This window comes from Euprymna scolopes, chromosome 28 (genome assembly GCF_053919585.1).
Source record: "Euprymna scolopes isolate OS-2025 chromosome 28, ASM5391958v1, whole genome shotgun sequence".
Taxonomy (NCBI): domain Eukaryota; kingdom Metazoa; phylum Mollusca; class Cephalopoda; order Sepiida; family Sepiolidae; genus Euprymna; species Euprymna scolopes.
This window is the reverse complement of record NC_136509.1, coordinates 41,756,359-41,776,438: the sequence shown is the minus strand read 5'-3', so window position 1 is coordinate 41,776,438 and position 20,080 is coordinate 41,756,359.

Here is a 20,080-nt window from a genome sequence, read left to right as displayed (position 1 = left end):
ATACCTACAGACACGAGTATTTAATCTTTTGGGGAATCTTCAGTTTAGGGTGCTACGATTAACGCCTGTCGATAGATTCGAACCCGGCGACAAAGGCCATCTCTGGCTTCATTAACAAGGATCATATCCAACCGGATACCGTTAACCGCTAGAAATGCTGTTTAATTTTAAACATTTATTTCATGAAATGTTTTTAACATCAGTCAGAGTGATCTAATCATTATATGATTATCTGCGCATAAGAGCTAAATTGACCGACTTTTTAATTCAACTGAAAGTGCTCAACGATAAGAAACGAGTTTCTTAAAGGGGATGATATATATATATATATATATATATATATATATATATATATATATATATATATATATATATATATAATGTTTTTGAAGTACATGAATTACGTTTAATCGATGGAGAAGAACTTAAAATATAAGAAATGTAAATGAATAAACACTATATGTGAAGTAAAATATTCTCTTTTTTTCTCTTTCGCTCTCTCTCTCTCTCTCTCTCTGATATATATATATATATATATATATATATATATATGTATGTATATATATATATCTTGTTTATATGTTCTTATCACTTGGATGGGGCATTCTTCCAGATGTCAAACATTCTCCCATTAGTTTAGTTACTACAACCGAGAGATATTTTTAAGATTCTAAATATCCCTTTAAGTGCTCCTGTTTAAATTTTTCTTGCACTTAGTTCACCGGGTATATTCGCCAGATAGTTTTTGAAATTATTTTTCATTAGCCCGGTTGCTCCTATAATGACTGATATGATTGATACCTTCTTAAGATTCCAGTTTCTTTTCATGTCGTACATAAGTCTTTGGTATTTTGTTATTTTCTCTTTCTCTGCTCTGTTAAGGCCAGCATCATTATTTCAACTAGGGTTGCCATTTTCTGCCCTTTGTCTCATATGACTATGTCAGGCTTAAAAACTCCATTTTCCAGGTATGTAGCTTTAGGAATGTTTGTAATTATAGTGGATGGTGTATGACTTATTTCCAACCGTTCTTTCTGGTAAACGTGTTCCCAAGACTTGCTACTACATTGGGTGTTCATATTAATAAGTATTTTATTTCAAATATTCCGTTTATTTATTCATTATTCTTGCCGTCTTTATCACCTTACTTTTTAATAAACGTATATTTTGTGCACATCTTTATCTCCAATTGCTTCGTGTTTTAAATCGTGTAAAAAATGGAGGGCGAACAGTATTAACGCTATTATTTAGAAATTATTATTTGATATGGAAAGGGTGAGGATGTTTTGCAACTATTCTGTATTACAAGTATACTGTCACAATATTAAAAAAATAATTCAAAGAGAAATCTCACTAAATTTGTTGACGTTTAGCAGATACGATTGAAGTTTCTCGAAGAACCACTAAACTGCATTTGAAATAACATGTTTGTAACACTTGGCTATAAAGTAGATGAGGAGAAGATTTTTTTTCTTTCGATGAAAAACAAACCGAAGCGATTAAATCAATTCAGGTTTTGTTTAAAAAAAACGTATAAATCCTAATGGTTAATTCTAGCATGAGATTGTCATCCGTTAACATGTTATATATAAATAGTCTGCTGAATTAATACGGCGCTGTATTTTCATACTGATTTGGTGACCGGTTTCTAAGCCTTCCACTGGCAGTAAATATAAATCCCAATACTGATGGCTGCGAAAGTATAAAACGCAAATATCTTCAGGCAAAATTAATATGTACTAGACTACCCGTGACTTATTGGGTCAACATGTTATATTAGATATGGAATTAATGTATGAGCGTGACACTTGTGACGTAAAGAAAATAGTTTTTGTTACATAAAAGAAAGGTTCCTATGAAAGTATATTTAAAATGAGAAAATGAATATAGATAGATCTCTAGGATTCGTTCTGTTCATAATTGTTTTTTTTTTTTAATAAATTACGGCCATTGAATTATAAGTGGTATGCCATACTAATAAGTAAGTCTGCACTATTCAAATTCTGATACATCGTTTAATTTAAACGCGAAAAAAAAAACAATTGGGACGCTGAAAGCGTACAAAGTAAAACAATACGTTGTTAACGGGTCAAAGTTGATTTATTTGTAAGAAAATTTTGACAGTATACTTGTAATACAGAATAGTTGCAAAACATCTTCAACCTTTCCATATTAAATAATAATTTTTAGATAATAACGTTAATATTTCAGTGCGTAGGTCAAATTTTGCAAAAGTAGCGATTTGTGTGTATTTGTTTACGCTGTTATGGGTTTATGTTTATTTACACATGCGAAACCGGAAGTCGTAAACCGGATGTTGGGATAAAACACTTGTTACAAGGTAATTTGAGTTTTATAATTATATAGATTTGTCAGATAGTATTATTACATGTTTATTTGCAAAATAATTGCGTGCGATTATTTTGCGGCAACACGGGCAATCGCTGGTTTCTTATTTTTTGGGGAGAGGGAGGCTTATATCCTTAGTATTAGGGCAAAATTTCTTACCCCCGCTGATATTATATGAAAGTCACTTTGTGTGTGTGAGTTGCTTCCTCCTAGGTTCCGAAACGGCTGAGTCTATCTCTTGCAAATTTCACCCAAAGCAAATTAATATATCAGCTAGTGTTCTTAGATATTTGTTGAAAAGAAATTCATCCGTTAAGTGTCGAAAATCGAAAAATCCTATTTAAAAATAGCTGTTTTTCTTTTATAGATAAAAATTAATCCCTTTTACGGAGGGATACTTTACGGTACACCAGCCAATATAATAAAACAAATTGAGAAAATCATTTCGACCAAGTTAATAAAATTTCAGCAATCATTTCTTTTAATAAAAAGAGATTTATTATAATCTGGAGAAATAATGGTGGTAGACATTTGACTATAGGTCAAATTATCTCATGTTAAGCTAAGGTGTATCTCACTATTTTATTCTAATTTTGTCTTATTAAAGAGTTCAATTTTTCATGAAAAAGAGAAACTTTTCCTGTTTTTTTCTCTTTTACTTTCCCTCTCGAACTTGCTCCAACCAAGTATGCGGACCTGTTCCACAAATCCCAAAACTTCATCATGAAATATCTCCAGAAAAAATACACAAATAAACCTAGAACCCCATTCTCCAATGTAAACTCCTACTACTATGTCTCCTTCTCCAACATCAGGAGTATACGTTCCAACCTTCCAGAGGTTTTAACCCAATTGCAGAAGGCAAAACCTGACCTATTGTTCCTAAGCAAAACTGGCATTGAGCCGACTATTTCCATACATTAGTTCATCATTAAAGGGTACTCTTAGTAAAAATCTAAATCTGACCCCCAAGATCGCCATGGGCAAGGAATATGTACTTACATTAAAGATGGCTTTCCAGGTAGCAGGGATATCTCCACAGGGTATCCTAATCTACCCTATATGTGCTTTCGGGATTCAATTGTTTACCGCATTTATATTTGCCCTCCATCGCTCCCACAACAGTGGAGTTACGATCTTTAAGAGTATATCTGGGAAAATTGATCACATCATGTCTGCTTATCCTTCGGTTAACATTCACATCTGTGGTGACTTCAATGTTCACAACGTGGAATGGTTGACTCACTCAAACAAGACAGGTGATGAGGGGAGGTTCTGCCATGATTTCTTGATTGCTTATGACCTCACTCAGAGTGTTCACGAACCCACCCATGTGCTCGATACTAACGGTCAGTATGTAATCTTTTTTAGACCTTTTCTCACAACTTGCCTTGAGCTATGTTCATGTTCCGTTCATGTTCCGTTCTGTCTCCTCTTGGATCTTCCGACCACTCGGTTGTATTAGTTAAGATAAAAATGAAATGTAATATGTCTTCAAACGTATCTCTCTGTATATCGATACTCTAGTGCTGACAGGGATAGCTTCGGTACATTTATATCAGATCTACCTTTGCGTTCCATGTTTTAAAAGTATAGTATCAGACCTGACGGAATGGTTAATCGTAGGTATAGACTGATTCATACCATCAAAAGAATTGCAGTAAAAATCTGATTCTCACAAGAATATACTGCCACTATTTAGCACAGAAATCACTCTTTCCATTGCTACAAACGTAATAGATATACTGAGACTAAAGCTTCTTTTAGGACAGCCACCAACTATTGTAAAAGAGTAATAAAAACTACAAGAGTATGCTCAGTCCGTTAAATCCGAGGTAGCTGAGCAGCGGCTTGGTTCCCATCAGTTTTCGCAAATAACAGTCGCTTGGTTCCCACCAGTTTTCGCAAATACCAAACAGGATCCTTAACAGAAGCGTGCGTTCTATCCCTACCATCATCAAAGGACCTGAGCTCCTCTCGGCAGCATCGGACAAAGCCAAAATGTTCCAGCGTTTTCTTAATGAGAAGTGCTTTCCAACATCCTGGAAAACCTCATTAGTATACACTGTATTTAAGAATTCATGTGATAGGTCATCTCCTTCTCAGTATAGACCAATAAGTCACCTGTGTGTAATGAGTAAGTTGCTGGAATCCATATTAAATAAAAGAGGTAGTCGACCACCTCAGCAGAAATAACCTTAGTGACATGCAATATGGTTCCATTCTGCTAGATCTACAACAGATGTGCTGACGGTTATACGTCATAGAAGTAGTGAATCTCTCGACAAAAGCTTCCTTTCTAGGGCAACTGCTCTTGACATATCAAAGGTCTTCGATGAGGTATTGCATAAAGGCCCACCTCACAAGAGTTCCAGCTACGGTATAACTGGAATTGTTTTCTCAATTATTAAATCATTTCTCTCTGATAGGCTCATAAGAGTAGTGGTTGATGGGCAGAAATGAGAAGCCCACACTATTCATGCTGGAGTCCTTCACAGGTTCATCCTGGATCCAACTCTCTTCTGATCTACATCAATGATCTCCCAAAACACATACTTAAATCATTCGTTGATTCTATGCTGATGACATGACCATCTATCGCAACACATTACAGGATGGACATGACAAAGTTCTCTCTGATTCTCTCCCCTCTGATCGTGAGCGCGTGGTACAATGGAGGAAGATGTGGCTGTCTTTGTTTTGTTTCTATTTTTATGGCAAGTGCTCGTCTGAGCTCCAATCTCTGGTCACTCTTCGCCAATCTTTCAGGAAAAACACTCGTCTAGCTGAAACGACTGTCAATATTTTTCCACACTCTTTATCTGTCCCTGAATATAAGCGTAGATTTCATGAGCAAAGCTTCTTTCGTAGAACTTCACGCCGGTGGAACTCTCTTCAGATTGCCTGTTTACCACCTAACTACAACTTGTCTAACATAAGCAAGTCAAACATAAGCAAGTTCCTGATAAACTGCCTAATTAAGTTATCCAATTTATCATATCTCTATTACTAACGATTACTACGATATTGTCCTATTGATTACTGTACACGTAATAACATTTATCCTCGAGTGGCCTCTGGCCCTTGATAAGTAGTAACTCCCATGTGAAAAAAAGAAAAAGGCGCCATAATTATTTTTCGTTTGCACATTTTAAAACCAAATAATTATCAAAAGTGATTCCACTGAAATACCAGCAGACATAGTATTATAAAGAAACGCAGGCAAATATTGAGGAATGACATCATCATTATTTTTTTTACTGTTTTTCGAATTTGTCAAGCCGGCAAATTATTCCTTGTAACATATAATAATGAGTAGAAGATTGATTCTATAATACATATGCAATCTACATAAATTAAAATATCTTTTTAAGCGTATTGAACCTCAAGGTAACGCCGGGCTGCCAGCTTATATATATATATATATATATATATATATATATATATATATATATATATATATATGTATATATATATATATATATATATATATATATATATATATATATATATATATATATAAGCTGGCAGCCCGGCGAGACGAATATTGGCTGAAGAGAGCTCGATAAGGATACCTTAAACGGGCCTTATTATCGGGCTTGAAACCGACGGTACCAATGACCTGTCTCAATTAACAACTTTCTGTACCCAAAATATATGTATATATATATATATATATATATATATATATATATATATATATATATATATATGAACTCAATTCGTATAGGAGAAACAGTTTACCTGAATGCAAGATTTGAATTTATTCGTATGCAGCTTATATATATATATATATATATACATATATATATATATATATGTATATATATATATATATATATATATATATATATATGTATGAACTCAATTCGTATAGGAGAAACAGTTTACCTGAATGCAAGATTTGAATTTATTCGTATGCAAAGAGATTTTCATGTCGAGAACTTACATGATTTTATTAAAATATAACAATACACAGACATCTGTTTCGTCAATTTCAGACTCATCAACCTGACTGATTTTATGTATCTATCTTTCTGTATATTTGCGTGTGTATAAATTAATATATATCATTAATGTATATCTATACGTAGATTAAAATCTACAAATAACGGTAATTTCTCTAAAAACCTATTCCATGATTTTGACAATAAAAATCGACTAACGTGCAAGGCTTTAGCATCCAATGTGCTGTGATTAAATGGAATTAAGAAAATCCTTCTTAATTTGTGTCTTTTAATTATGATAAAAAATACAGTTCAAACCTGCTATATTTTCGACAAAGGCGTTGCCATAGTATTCCCCTTAATTTAAAATATTCTGAAGAATTAAAAATTTTATAAATATTTATTAATTTGTAGGACCCACAGAAATTACTAATTTCTAGGCGGACCTGACCGTGGACTCCCTAACTTGTAAGGCTGTGATACGGTGTTTACTGTTCATAATCGGTATCTATGTATTTTAGGACCGAGGTTGCAGGTACAAAAATCTCTTGAAGTCGAAATAGTATCGTATCCAAGAGACCGTTAAAGGTAAATTTTACGAGATATCAGGTTAGTAGAAGTTTGTCCCTAAGGCATATCCTCACATACATAAAAATAAAAATAGAAATAACTCCGGAAAATAATGACACCTTACAAATAACTCCAAATCTCTATATTAAAATGAAATAAACAACATTTATTTACGTGTTGGGAATATTATTTAAAATCCTTTGAATGTGAGTGCGTTTTTTTTTGTTTCTTTGTTTTTTTTTTTTTTTTGTAATGAGAGTTCATTATGAAGGATTAACAAGGTGCGGAGTTTGTGAGTATAGCATGGAGTTTAAAATTATTGATTTTTCTGTGTTCAGAGTGTTACACGTTGAATAAATGTGATCATTTTCCGAGAGAAAAATAAACACTCATTAATCATACAGGCGAAAGTGTACGTGTGTGCATCGCATGAAAAAGTACTTTGAAATAACATTGTTTAAAAAGGGCGATTTAAATTCCCAATCAGTATGGTGGTTTTTCATAATGAGTGGTAAGGTGCATGTGCATTGCGTGCAAATTCAAGACGGGGGATTATACCCATTACAGTGGGGGAGTTATTCTCACATCCAGTCTTAAGGAAACAAGTCAAGAACTGAATTGATTTTTTCGGCAAATCTTTATCTAGGGGTGTTCTCGAAAGTTCCAACCTGTTTTTTTTTGTACTTCTACGTGCGGAATCGTAACATAGTTCCTTATTTCCATGCGTACGAGTAACCTGATCACGACGTTGTGTCTTTGCGCGTTCTGATATGCGTATGTGCTTAAAACAGTGATAGCTCTGAAAATGCTCCTGCCGTGGATTCGTTCCGGCCGTATATAGCGGTCGCCACAAATTGATGTCTAATAGATCTAAACAATTCCCAAAAATATGAGCTACCTGAATTTCCACAAAATTTTCTACACACAAATATGTATGACATTAAAATTAAATATTGTTTACATTTATTTATACTGTTTACATTCTTGTATACTAAGCAGTTCGGCTCTAAAATCAATAATATTCGCGATTGAATGTTATATCGAAGCTATACATATATTAAAACATAAAAGAACTAGCTAAATAATAGAAAATTAAATTATTACTAAATTCATAGGATTCGTATAAACTTGTTTGACTGTTTGCACTACGTATTGAATGCAATGTTGTAGTCATTAAAGGTAAACGACACAAAAATATGCCAGCTATTAAAACAAATGGTGATGACAATGTATCTAAAATCTCTTAGTTGCTTCCATGTGTTTTAATTATACACTTAATATGTTCTGCCTTAAGTTTATGAAAGAGATATCCTTCTAGATTGCGAGATGTAAAATTGGAGTGCGTCCTCTCTTTTGTTAGCTAGATTCTTTCTGATAGGTTCATAAGAGTAGTAGTTGAGGCGCAAAAATCAGAAGCTCACAGTATTACTACCGGTGTCCCTCAGGGGTCCATCCTGGGCCTAACTCTATTCCTGATCTACATTAATGATCTTCCAAATCACATCCTTACATCATTTGTAGACATTTATGCTGACGACACTACCATTTATGGTAGCACATCTAAGACAGTAAACGACCAAGTTCTCTCCAATTCTCTCTCTTCTGATCTTGAACACGTAGTACAATGGGGAAAGGAATGGCTGGTTACTTTTAATGCATCTAAAACTAAGCTTCTCTCTTTACATCATCAACATTCTGATCCACATCTGGCATCAATTGAAATGAATGCCTCTCGTCTTCAGGAGGCCTCAAGTTTTGACAAGCTTCTGGGCTTGGCCTTTACTCCTGATCTTAAATGGAACACGTACATCAAATCTGTTGCCAAGGCCGCTGGAAAAATGGTGAGATCTTTCTATCGATCCGGTAAATATCTCACTGCTGATTCCATTCTCTATCTATATAAGAGCCAGGTACGTCCAAGGATGGAATATTGTTGCCACATCTGGGCAGGAGCAGCTAGAAAGGACTTGTCCTGCCTTGATAGAGTTCAAAATGGACTTCGTAGCCTCGTAGGAGATGTCCTTTTCTCTTCCTTGCAACCTCTATCTCACAGAAGAGATGTTGCGAGTTTGTCTCTGATTTATCGTTATTTTCATGGAAAGTGTTCGACTGAGCTTCAATCTATGGTCCCCCCTCGCCAAACTTTCACAAGAAACACTCGTCTAGCTGTACACACTATCAATAATTCCCCCCGCTCTTTATCTGTGACTAAACCTAAACGTAGATTCCATGAACAAAGCTTCTTTCTTAGAACTGCACGCCTGTGGAATTGTCTTCCGTTTTCCTGCTTTCCGGCTGACTACAATATGGTTGTGTTCAAGTCTAACGTAAATAAGTTTTTGATGAGCCGTTCTATATAAGTTATCAAATTTACCAAATTTTCATTACTAATGATTACTATATTGTCCAATGTCTACTGTAAACTCTTTAACCCTTATCCTTGAGTGGCCTCTTGGCCTTGATAAGTGGTGATGCCTATGTAAAAAAAAAAGATTCTCATAACATTAAAATCTAACTTGGAGTCAAACTCTATGCTCATGGTGATTAGGCACTATATACATTGCGTTATATTACACTTAGCACTAACTTTAAAAAGTATGTTGTATGGAGAAAGCTCATATACTAATTTTAGGAACAATAGACTTACCTAGAGACTAAAAGTGTAATTACATTAAATAAGACATTAAGTAAAGATTCGCGGCAGTCATGCCCCCTAAAATCATGGCATGTACTTCTGTAGCATTAATTTTACTACTGCACTTTGTTTTACAATACCACGGTTATTGTCTTTGTTATTACCAGTCTGCATGGTTTCCAAAAATATGTTCCTATAATTAAAGATCATATGATGAATCGATTCTGAAATTTCTTTATTTATATTCTCACGGAATTTATTATTTTTTTCTGTGGACAAATAACTTTTCACTATATGCATTATATTTATTCAAATATTTTGTGAGTAAGTGTAATATAAATATATTCAATTATTTTCCATGTATAATATCAAAGTATAAATGAACCGCATTTCGCTTTTTTCATTAAATGATGCATAGAAGATGTGAGACACATGCAAAACAGGTACATAGTTTTATTTACATGTAATGCTTGAAATAAAATAAAAACTATGTTTTCTAAATATGTTAGAAAGACTTATGTAAATTACCTTTGCAAAATACGAGGCGTCCCTTCAGAAGATATCCCTTGTATCTGGAAACTCAACGAAAGCTATGATGACTATAACAAAGCCATTGACTGTTTAGTATTACGGACACATCTGTATGTTCAAAAGTTGTAAAGTTTTGTGCAATATTCTTCACTTCTTTTTCTCTTACTAAATAAGTTTGGAATTTGATTAATACATCCTTGTAATAACAGTTGCCGAGAAAAACTAAGGATTCAGTATTTCAAGTCTTTCTCTTCACATGTCTACATGTATACACAATTACTTATATTATATATTACTTTTCTCGCTGCACGCGTAACATAAAATAATTAGGACTTTCCAGTAAGCTATAATACAATTATCAACAAATAGAATAAGTTTTGTTGTCATGTAAGATATACGTATTGTGAAATCGATCAGTTTTCCTCAAATAAAAGATGGCGGCCTTAAAGAACAATATAATGCGTTCGAAATGTAATACCGCCTATTTTTATTCTGCCCGAATGAATCAAAATGGATTGCAAATTGCATTGTTATGATGACTAAATTTATGCATTCATAAGCTGCAAGATTAATCTTCCTCTTGCAGATATTGACGCTGAAAGCAACCCCAGTCATGTAAGTGCGTCAGAAGCAGATATGCGTCATGGAATGCTTCCATGCATAAATTATTGCACCGATAAACATTCACCGTCGCCTGTTGAATAATTATGAAGTCGATGCAGTCGGTAGTAGCGTAGTTAGGAGACGGGTTCTTTGATTTAAATTTGGTGACAGATGCGAGTGACAAAGTGCGCTTCGGACTGTACGATCATCGCATAAAAAGAGGATGGGAATGCGTACTTGAGGATAGTGGTGAATATGTAAAAAAAAATATTTCTAAAGCAACAAAACGTCGCTCGATTTTATAGCCCATCATTGTAGCTCTTCAACGTGTTAGTTTTTCAGTTCAAAATAGGAATCCTCACTTCTGGAATGACCCTCGAAGAGTGTTAATAGAATGAAACGAACATGGGTCAATTATTTGGCAGTTTTGTTTTAGATTTCATTACAAAACAAAAGCGGGAGAATGAAGGTATTCAATGACGCACTTCTGACGCACGTCCATATTAGTGATTGTTTTGGTAGAGTAAAACAGCGTCAATATCTGCAACAGGAATATAAGTCTTTCAAGTAATGAATGCATAAGTTCAGTCATAATAACAATGCAATTTTTAATCCACTCTGATTCATTCACGCGGAATGAAAATAGGATGCATTACTTTCAGAGCGTATGCCGTACAATGAATTGTTGGAAATTATTTTTATTTTTTAGACTACTATTTCCAGCTTGGTTGTTTTTTAAACAGCGGTGCAATAATTCCTACATGGAGGCATTCCATGACGCAGCTCTGCTTCTGACGCACTTCCATGACTTTCCCAGCCATGCATTGCTTTCTTAAAATCTCACAGCGTCAATATCTGCAAGAGTAAAATGAATATTGCTATTTATAAATGCATGAATTTAGTCATCATAACAATGCAAGAAGGAGTCCCTTTTGATTCATTCAGGCAGAATAAAATAGGAGGTATTACATTTGGAACTATTTTATTGTTATTTAAGGCCGCCATATTTTATTTGAGGAAAACAGATTGATTTCACAATACGTATATCTTACATAACCAACAACACTTATTACCTCTGACTTCTTTTCGTTATATCCTCATGTCAAACTGTAGTGAATTTCGAACTGAACCCTTCAGTGAATCCATCGAAATTAACTATTTTAATTGTTTGAGTTCTGATTGGGTAAAATTGTTTATCTTTCTGGTACTATTTCTAAGTTTTCCGCTCATAACCCTTCAATTTTCTTCTAATGAATCTATTTGAACTTTTGAATCTCTATGTCGAACATATTCAAACTTTCCAACATAACCCTTTTTTTGTTCGTGGTGGTATTTTTCTCGTTCCGTTAGCCATGGTCAGGTAAAATTACTAATTATTTCTTATGTTATTATTAATTTGTCTCACGTTTAGCAGATACTCTTTGATATATCCCGGCAGAAGAATGTTACTAAATAACTGTAACTAATGCATTTTTTCCGTTGTGTAAACTGCAACAATTAGCAAAATATAATCAAAATAAAAAGAACAAGATTATATAACATTCAGAATAATACAATAAATCCAATTCTTATCTTAAATATCCCTTATAAAAATAGTTTGACGTTAAAAAAGTGTAAAAACAAAAGGCTGATATAAAAATAGGTATAGTTTGGCATTAAAAAAAAGTGTTAAAAATAAAAGGTTGATAAGCCGAAAAGCAGACAAGTCAAATCAAACTTTATAAAAAGAACGACATCATATGAAACTATTAAACACGAGGTGCATAAAGTTAAAACTTTTTGTACGGGCATTTAAAGCTATTGTGAACCTTTTAAAGGTCAGTCCATTATTGTTATATACATTATGAAATTAATGGCCTGTTTTTTTTTTAATGGTTTCATGTTCGAATGTACAACTGTAGCCGGTATTATAATCCATCTTACCAAAATTCAGTATGTTTTGTCATGGTTGGTGAAATTCAAAAGTGCAGTCTGGACGCGAGGACAATTTATGAGAAGGATATGCAATAAAATCCTCTTTTTTTAACTTGGATGAATTACACAGAAACGTATGCGATGCTTCAGTCTGCTTTTGAACCATTTTCTATAATATAAATCTCATCTGCATGTTTAAATGTATGTATGTATGTTTGTATGTAGTCTAAAACGTTCGACAGAGGCGAAGGATTTTCGCGAGATGAATATCATCTTAAAGTGCAACCCTTCGCACTACAAATATCGAAAAACTGGCTAAAACATTAATTCTTTCACCCTCAACTGGGAACTTTTCTACAAGGATAGGTCGCTTTTTTCGCTGATATCTTCGGAAACCATCCTCTCTTATCCATTGTCTAGACTCAATTAATAAAGTCGTCTATTCCGAGTTGGCAATGGACGCAAAAATAAAGACGTCACTTCTTCACGTTCTTTTCCTGCCTACTACCAATTTTTATTTATTTATTAATTTTTGCTCAACACACACATCCAAACGCCCGGGCAACGCCGGACACCCAGGCTAGTCTTACATAAATCGAACATAAAATTCTGAGTGGCACAAGAGATTCAAGAATAGCAAGGAATCTGGGAGGCGTGGCAGGAGTTCGGAAATGAGAAAACTAGAGTTGATTAGACAAATAAAGAGTTTCAATGATAAGAACTCTCTTGTGTGTATAGTGACAATTAGTGCACAGTATGAGAGTACTGTTGGTACTGTACACACATTTTTTTGCGACGAACTGAAGGTGCAGAAAATTGGTTCGAATGAACCAGTCCACAACTCTATACTTTTCAAGAAAATTGAGGCGATGAATGAGGCGGTGTTGGGGGTTCTTGACACGCTCACACAAGAGGACACAATGGGACTTACCAAAAGTTATTGGAATGATACATCAAGTGTATTGTAGCTGGTTGAGATTACTGCGAAGAATACCAGTCTTTCATGTGTGTACTATCAATAAAAGTGGCCATACTGAAAAAGTCTGGAAACAGGCATTCATACGTTCAAGAAATAATTAATAAAGTTTTCGCTTTTCGAGATGTTTATTCTTTTTAACGACCAAAATATAGAGCTATTTTTAGTAGCCGTATAATTGACTTGTGAAGTAGCCGGGCGTTTTTTTATAATCATGTACTAGCGGGGTATGGGCGCTCGGCTTTGCCCGGTCGTAAAATACACTTTAATACGATATGTTAATTTCTCCAGATTTAGCATATATTATTATAGAGTCGTGATTTAAGAAGAAAATTTAAAAGTATTTGAGTGCCATCAACTAGAATCGAAACTGAAAGAAAAACTGTAGAATTTTAAGCTAGTGACGTTACCACTGTACAAAGGTGAGACGCATATTAACAGATTAAAAAATAAACTAAAATTTATTGAAATAAAATATATAACATTTTATTTCAATGTTGTTAATTTTTTTTACCCCTTTAAAACTGTTTAAATCGGTTAAAGATCCATAAAAATACCGGTCTATATACAATCCAATCATTTGAGGCCCGTAGCGCAGCTCTACGACCTTTAGTTTTGGCGGAGATAGAGTTTGAAAATATGAAGGCAAACAGACAGACAGACAGACAGGCATAGTGAGCTTTATAAATTAGATTTCGAACGTAAATGAGACAACTGTTACCGCTATACTATTGTAATCCTACATCACTGTTCGTCACTCGTTTGGCTTTTATTCAGCAATAAAGATTCAGTGTCATAAATATCTGTGTGTATAGAGATAATACACGCCATGAACTCTAACATTTCACGTTAGTATTGGTCGTTAATAATGTTCAATAGCAAATCAAGTTACTTTTCATGTGAAGGCACGACGATGCATGCTTTGGTTTAAATCACCTTTATCCCTTTTCTCCTCTATCTCGATTAATCTCTTTTGCTCTATATTAGTCTTCTTTGTATTTCGGCATTCTGTCTCTTTCTTTCTAAGTTTCCCCATCTTTTTCCTTCTACGTTTCCCCTTTCTTTATATCTACGTTCATTTTTTGCTATCTTTCTACGTTTATGTTCTTTTTTTCTTATTACGTCTCTCTCTCCTTCTTTAGTTCTACCTTTCTCCCCTTCTTTCTTTCCAAGTTTATCTTTGTCTCTTTTTCTGTCTACGTTTCTTTCTTTCTTTTTACGTTTTTATCCCTTTTCCCTGCTAGGCTTCTTTCAGTCTCTATTTCTACATTTCTCTCCTATCTTTCCACGTTTCTCTCTGTATTTCATTCAGCGTTTCCTCTTTTGTTCTGCGTTCCCCCCTCTCTTTCTCTCTCTCTCTTATTCTATCTACGTTTTTCTCTTCTTTTCACGTTATTCTCCCTTTTCTTTCGGCGTCTTTCTCCCTGTATCTATTTACGTTGTTCTCCCTCCTACTTTTTAAGTTTCTCTCTTTTTTCTGTATTTCTGATTTTTCTACATACCTCTTTTTTATTTGTACCCCTCTTTCTCTTTTTCCTTCTTTTTTCTACGTTTCTCCTCTCTTTCACCGTTTCTCTTTCTTGCTTTCTACTATTTTTCCCAATTTCTTAATACCGTTTGACTCTCTTTTTTATACGTTCCTTTCTACTTCTTTCAACGTTTTCCTCTTTCATTTCACGCTCATCTCCCTTTTTTTTCTTTTTACGTTTCTCTCTTTCTTTCTACCCTTTTCACTCGCTGATTTATCTACGTTTCCCCTGTTTCCCTTTAACGTTTTTCTACCGCTTTCCTTTAACGTTTGCAACCCGTTTTCCCATTTACGTTTCTTTTTACGTCTCCTTTCTTTTTTCTTTTCTTACCTTTTATGTTTCTCTTTATCTCTTTATTTCTATGGTACTCTCTCGGGTTCTCTGTTCAAATTTCTATTACTTTGCTTGTTCACCTCTCTATTTCATTCTCCGTTCCTTCCCCTTTTTTTCTGTTTTTTTAAATCTATTTCTTTTTTTTATCTCCCTCTTTCTTCATTCCTCTCCATATCGCACTGTTTATTTTTCTACACCTGAATCGTACGTTTATTCTTTCGCTATTTAGCTCCATCTTCTTTTTCTGCATTGGCTGTTCTTCTTTCTGTGTTTTTTTTTTATGTCCCACCTTTCTCGTTATAATTATCTACACCTATATATGATCAAGTATTATCTACAGCTGTACATCTATATCCACACACACACACACACACACACACACACACGCGCGCACATATTTATGTATATGTGTGTTTTTCTGTGTACGTTAAACATATATATATATATAGAGAAAGAGAAATAGAAGAAATATCGTCCTAGGCTATATAGGCCGCCTTAAATAGAAATAATAAATTATCATAACGATGTAGGTACTTCTCTATTGTTGGCTCTCTCTACCGTGCTAGAAAGCTACTAACACCCGAAAGTATCATGTACCTCTATAAGGCAACTATTCGCCCATGTATGGAGTATTGCTGTCATATTTGTGCTGGTGCATCGGCTACTAGTCTCTCGCTCCTTGACAAGGCTCAAAAGAGAGTCGCAAATCTGATAGGCCCTGAACTGGCATCTAAGCTTCAGCCTCTGTGCCATCGACGAGACGTTGCCTCCCTCTGCCTATTCTACAAGTATTTTAATGGTGAATGCGCTGACGAACTGCAAGCACTTGTGCCCCCACGACGTAAACACCCTCGACAGACCCGACAGGCCGCAAAACCCCACCCCACACTGTAGAGATCCCTAGATGTAAAAGATCATTCTACTCCAGTAGTTTCTTCCCCAGAACCGCTAGACTTTGGAATTCCATTCCAGGTCCCTGTTTCCCCAACTCTATTGACGTGCAGAAGTTCAAGTGTAACGTGAACCAACATCTTGCTGCCCAAATCCCTACATAGTACCCCAGTAGTTGTTGCCCCTGATAGTAGCCCCCTACACCAAAGTGGCAATGTGCCTTCTTTGGGGTGAAAATGTAATAAAAAATAAATAAAAAAATAAAAAAATGTAATTTAAATCTAAATGAGTTTTTATATTTAGAATATTTAGTTTGAATACAATGATATAATAACAATATTTTGGAAAAGTTTTCATTCTACCACTAAATCTAAACATGAACATTTTCTTTGTCATAGAAGCAATATTGTGCATAAATATTAAAAATTGAATTTTTAGAGTGGCGGTTTTTATTATGTTCGATCTCTAAGTGAGTAAGTTTTAAAAAATATTTTTTAATTTTAAAATAAATTTGAAGAATACCTATCACAAGACAGGTAAAATTATTCGAACGGTTACAACAGTTTTTAACTGAGTCTTTGTAATCTTTTGAACATCGGAATAAACATACAATGATGTATACTTTTATGTCAAGAAAACGTATATTAATTTAGATCAAGTTTATAAAATTATTTGGATTTTCCAAAAATGAATATGATTCAGTCAATTTCAGCGCAACTGACTCTACCCCTGTCCTCCCCTTGAATTAAAAAAAAAAAAATTAAAAATACTTCCTGAGCTGATCAAAAACATTTTTCTGAATTTATGAAATTTCTATCATTATCCGAATGATATATAGATTATTTAATTGTACTTATGGAGATGAGTATAAATCAACGTTTATTTATTATCTGGTATTCTATGGTCGGATCTGTACCGAATGGTATATATATTATTCAATTGTAATTATTGAGATGTGTATTATTTATTAATTTATTCATTACGAACTATTATCGTCATCTTTTTAGTTCTTGTTTCACAACGTTTCAGCCTACTATTCTCCTCTGGCCTTCGTCAGGTGGTAACCGCGATGGGATAGGAACTCCGAATCTCCTAACTGCAGCCTTAGCAATTACTGCCTTCCGTAGTTGTTTTCGTTTGTCTCACCACGTTTTGGACAAGTAAGCCTAAAGCTGGCTTTGTGTAGGATTGAAACCGCTATCTTCAGACAATTCTCACCTGGAATCGTAGAGATTCAAAGTCTATATCTACAACGCCACGGGACCCGAATTAAGTTGGATTTTTTGGTCTTTTACATCCAGGCTTATTTGGAATTAGTCGATAGAGTCTTTACGGCTGAATCTTTTCGCTTCAAGGTGAGAATTGTCTGAAGATAGCGGTTTCAATCTTACACAAAGCCAGTCAGAGGCTTACGTGACCAAAACGTGGTGAGACGATAACAACTATCCAATCCAGTAATTACTAAGAATGCAGTTAGAAGAATCGGAGTTCTTATCCCGTCGTGGTTACCACCTAAGGAAGGCCAGAGGAATAGTTGGCCGAAACGTCGTGAAACAACTAAGGAAGATGAGGATAATTGAGGATCAAGTATTCAAGCTAATATTCTTGTTTACTCAACATCATTGGTCCTATTGTGGGATTTGCGGTTGCTATCTAAACTCTTGTATGCACACACTCGTAAACATACATACACAGATATTAACGAACACACATGCACCGAACTCATAAACTGTTTCAATTATCGTCTGCTCATTTAATGCAAATGTATTGACGTGTTCATTTTATTACTTCTATCTTTTATCTTTTAACTTTCTTTCTACAATGGAGGCCAATGAAACTTGATTCTTATTATTTACGAATATAATTTGTGTAACTGATTGAAATTTTGATTTCTAAGTTGAGACTCGTGGGTAATTCACGGCCTTTATATTATAGAGTCTGGCTACTTCGATATTTCAGCTAAAGAAGCCTCTTGTTTCACAGACTCTAAAAATAATAACATACATTTTATTTTTGAAAAATCTTGGTAAACTTTCACTTTAAATATATATATAATATATCTGTTTGCGAATTCATAATTTTTAAATCCTTATTTGTGTGTGTCTATCACCTGACATTTCTATTGCACTTTCACATTCTAGTATAAGAAAGAATTATATTTTAAAATGTTTTCCTAAAATGAGTTATTCCAATAAAATGAAATTAGCAACCTATAAAAGTTAAGCCAGATTTCTTAAAACCGTACAAATTATCTAAAATAAAAACGGAAAGCTGTGACTTTTTGTCAAAAATTACATAAACCCGGAAGAGTCTTAATATTCCCGGAGAGGGTCGACTTTTAATACCTTTCATAAAACTAATTTTCACTAAATAAAATGCATATTTGGACCCATTTTTTTTTATAGTAACGGCGTTTCTTAATCTACTGTCTGCGATTTCAATTTTTCTTGCCGTGTAAATAATCGTTATTTTGGCTCCAGCATTCAATGAAATATTTGATAAGTTATTTATCAGTTTTTGTCTGCACTCCTCTTGAGAAAAACATATTCCGATATTCTAATTATCCAACATGAATATTTTATTATAAGTTAATTTTCTCATTTAGTCCGGTCTTTTTTTTTCTCTTCTTGACTTCATATAAATATAACACACTTTTTACTAACCATCAACCCAACACATTCCACCCCCATCCTATCTTGTGACAGTCATCGTCATGGAAACTGTTTTTTCAGCAAACAAATTAAGGTGATTCGCATTCAAAATCACTCCTTTAATTTGCTTTATTACTCAATATCACGCCATTCATTAAGCACTCAACGGATCGAATCTGAACTGTTTTCAGACGATCAGTTCATGCGTGCTTAAAATTTTCGTCTTTCTTGCACACTAAACATCATACTCAGTGGCTTTATAGTGCGGAGCAAAGTATATTTGTCTTTCTGCTACACTTCATTTAATCTGCTTCCGGTATAGTATATAACTACATGAAATAACATGTAGATTTGCCCGTAGTAACTATTTCTACCAGGTACAGTTTATCATAGTGTAGTAATACATGGTATGGCATCTGACCATTACGGATCAGGTTGTTGGAGACGTTGGTTTCCTAAAGCAAACAAAAACATCGCCAAACATTAACGTTAGTGTTTTTTTTGTTTTTTTTTTTTTCCTTTAAAAAGCCCATCATATTCTGCAAAGTCAAAAGCAAAAATACTTTTGGAAACAGTAAAGCAAGCAAAACGAAAAAGTTTTCAGATATAAAAAAAAACTTGAAGCATAATTTTTTTCTCTAAATTACTGAATTCGACATAATAGTAAACGAAAAGGCTTAATATACTGAGAAAAAACAGCTAAACAAAGCACCATATATAAATATGCGAAGCTATAAAAAGAACTTGAATTATATAAATGATTTGCGAAATTAATGGATTCCGTATTAAAAAATCAAAAAATAATCGCTATAACGTAAAACAATAAAACAAAAAAATCAAATCCCATAAATAAATATTGTAATAAAACCATGAATTTATATATAAAACCTTTTTTAAAAAAAAGGAACACTCTATTACATAAGGATGAAATGTATGATATGTCGTAAAAGGAAACAACTAATTAGCAAATGTTTTGTCCGCAGTCATGTGAAATCCTTCAAAAGTAAGGCAAGTTTTATGTTATCGTTGAAGAGCCGTAAAAAACAACGACGATATTTCTTCAAACGTTGTTCCCAGATGCTCAAATCTCGTGCATTTCTATGTATAAAACTTACATATAATAGACTATCCAGATTAATTCAAAGAAGTTT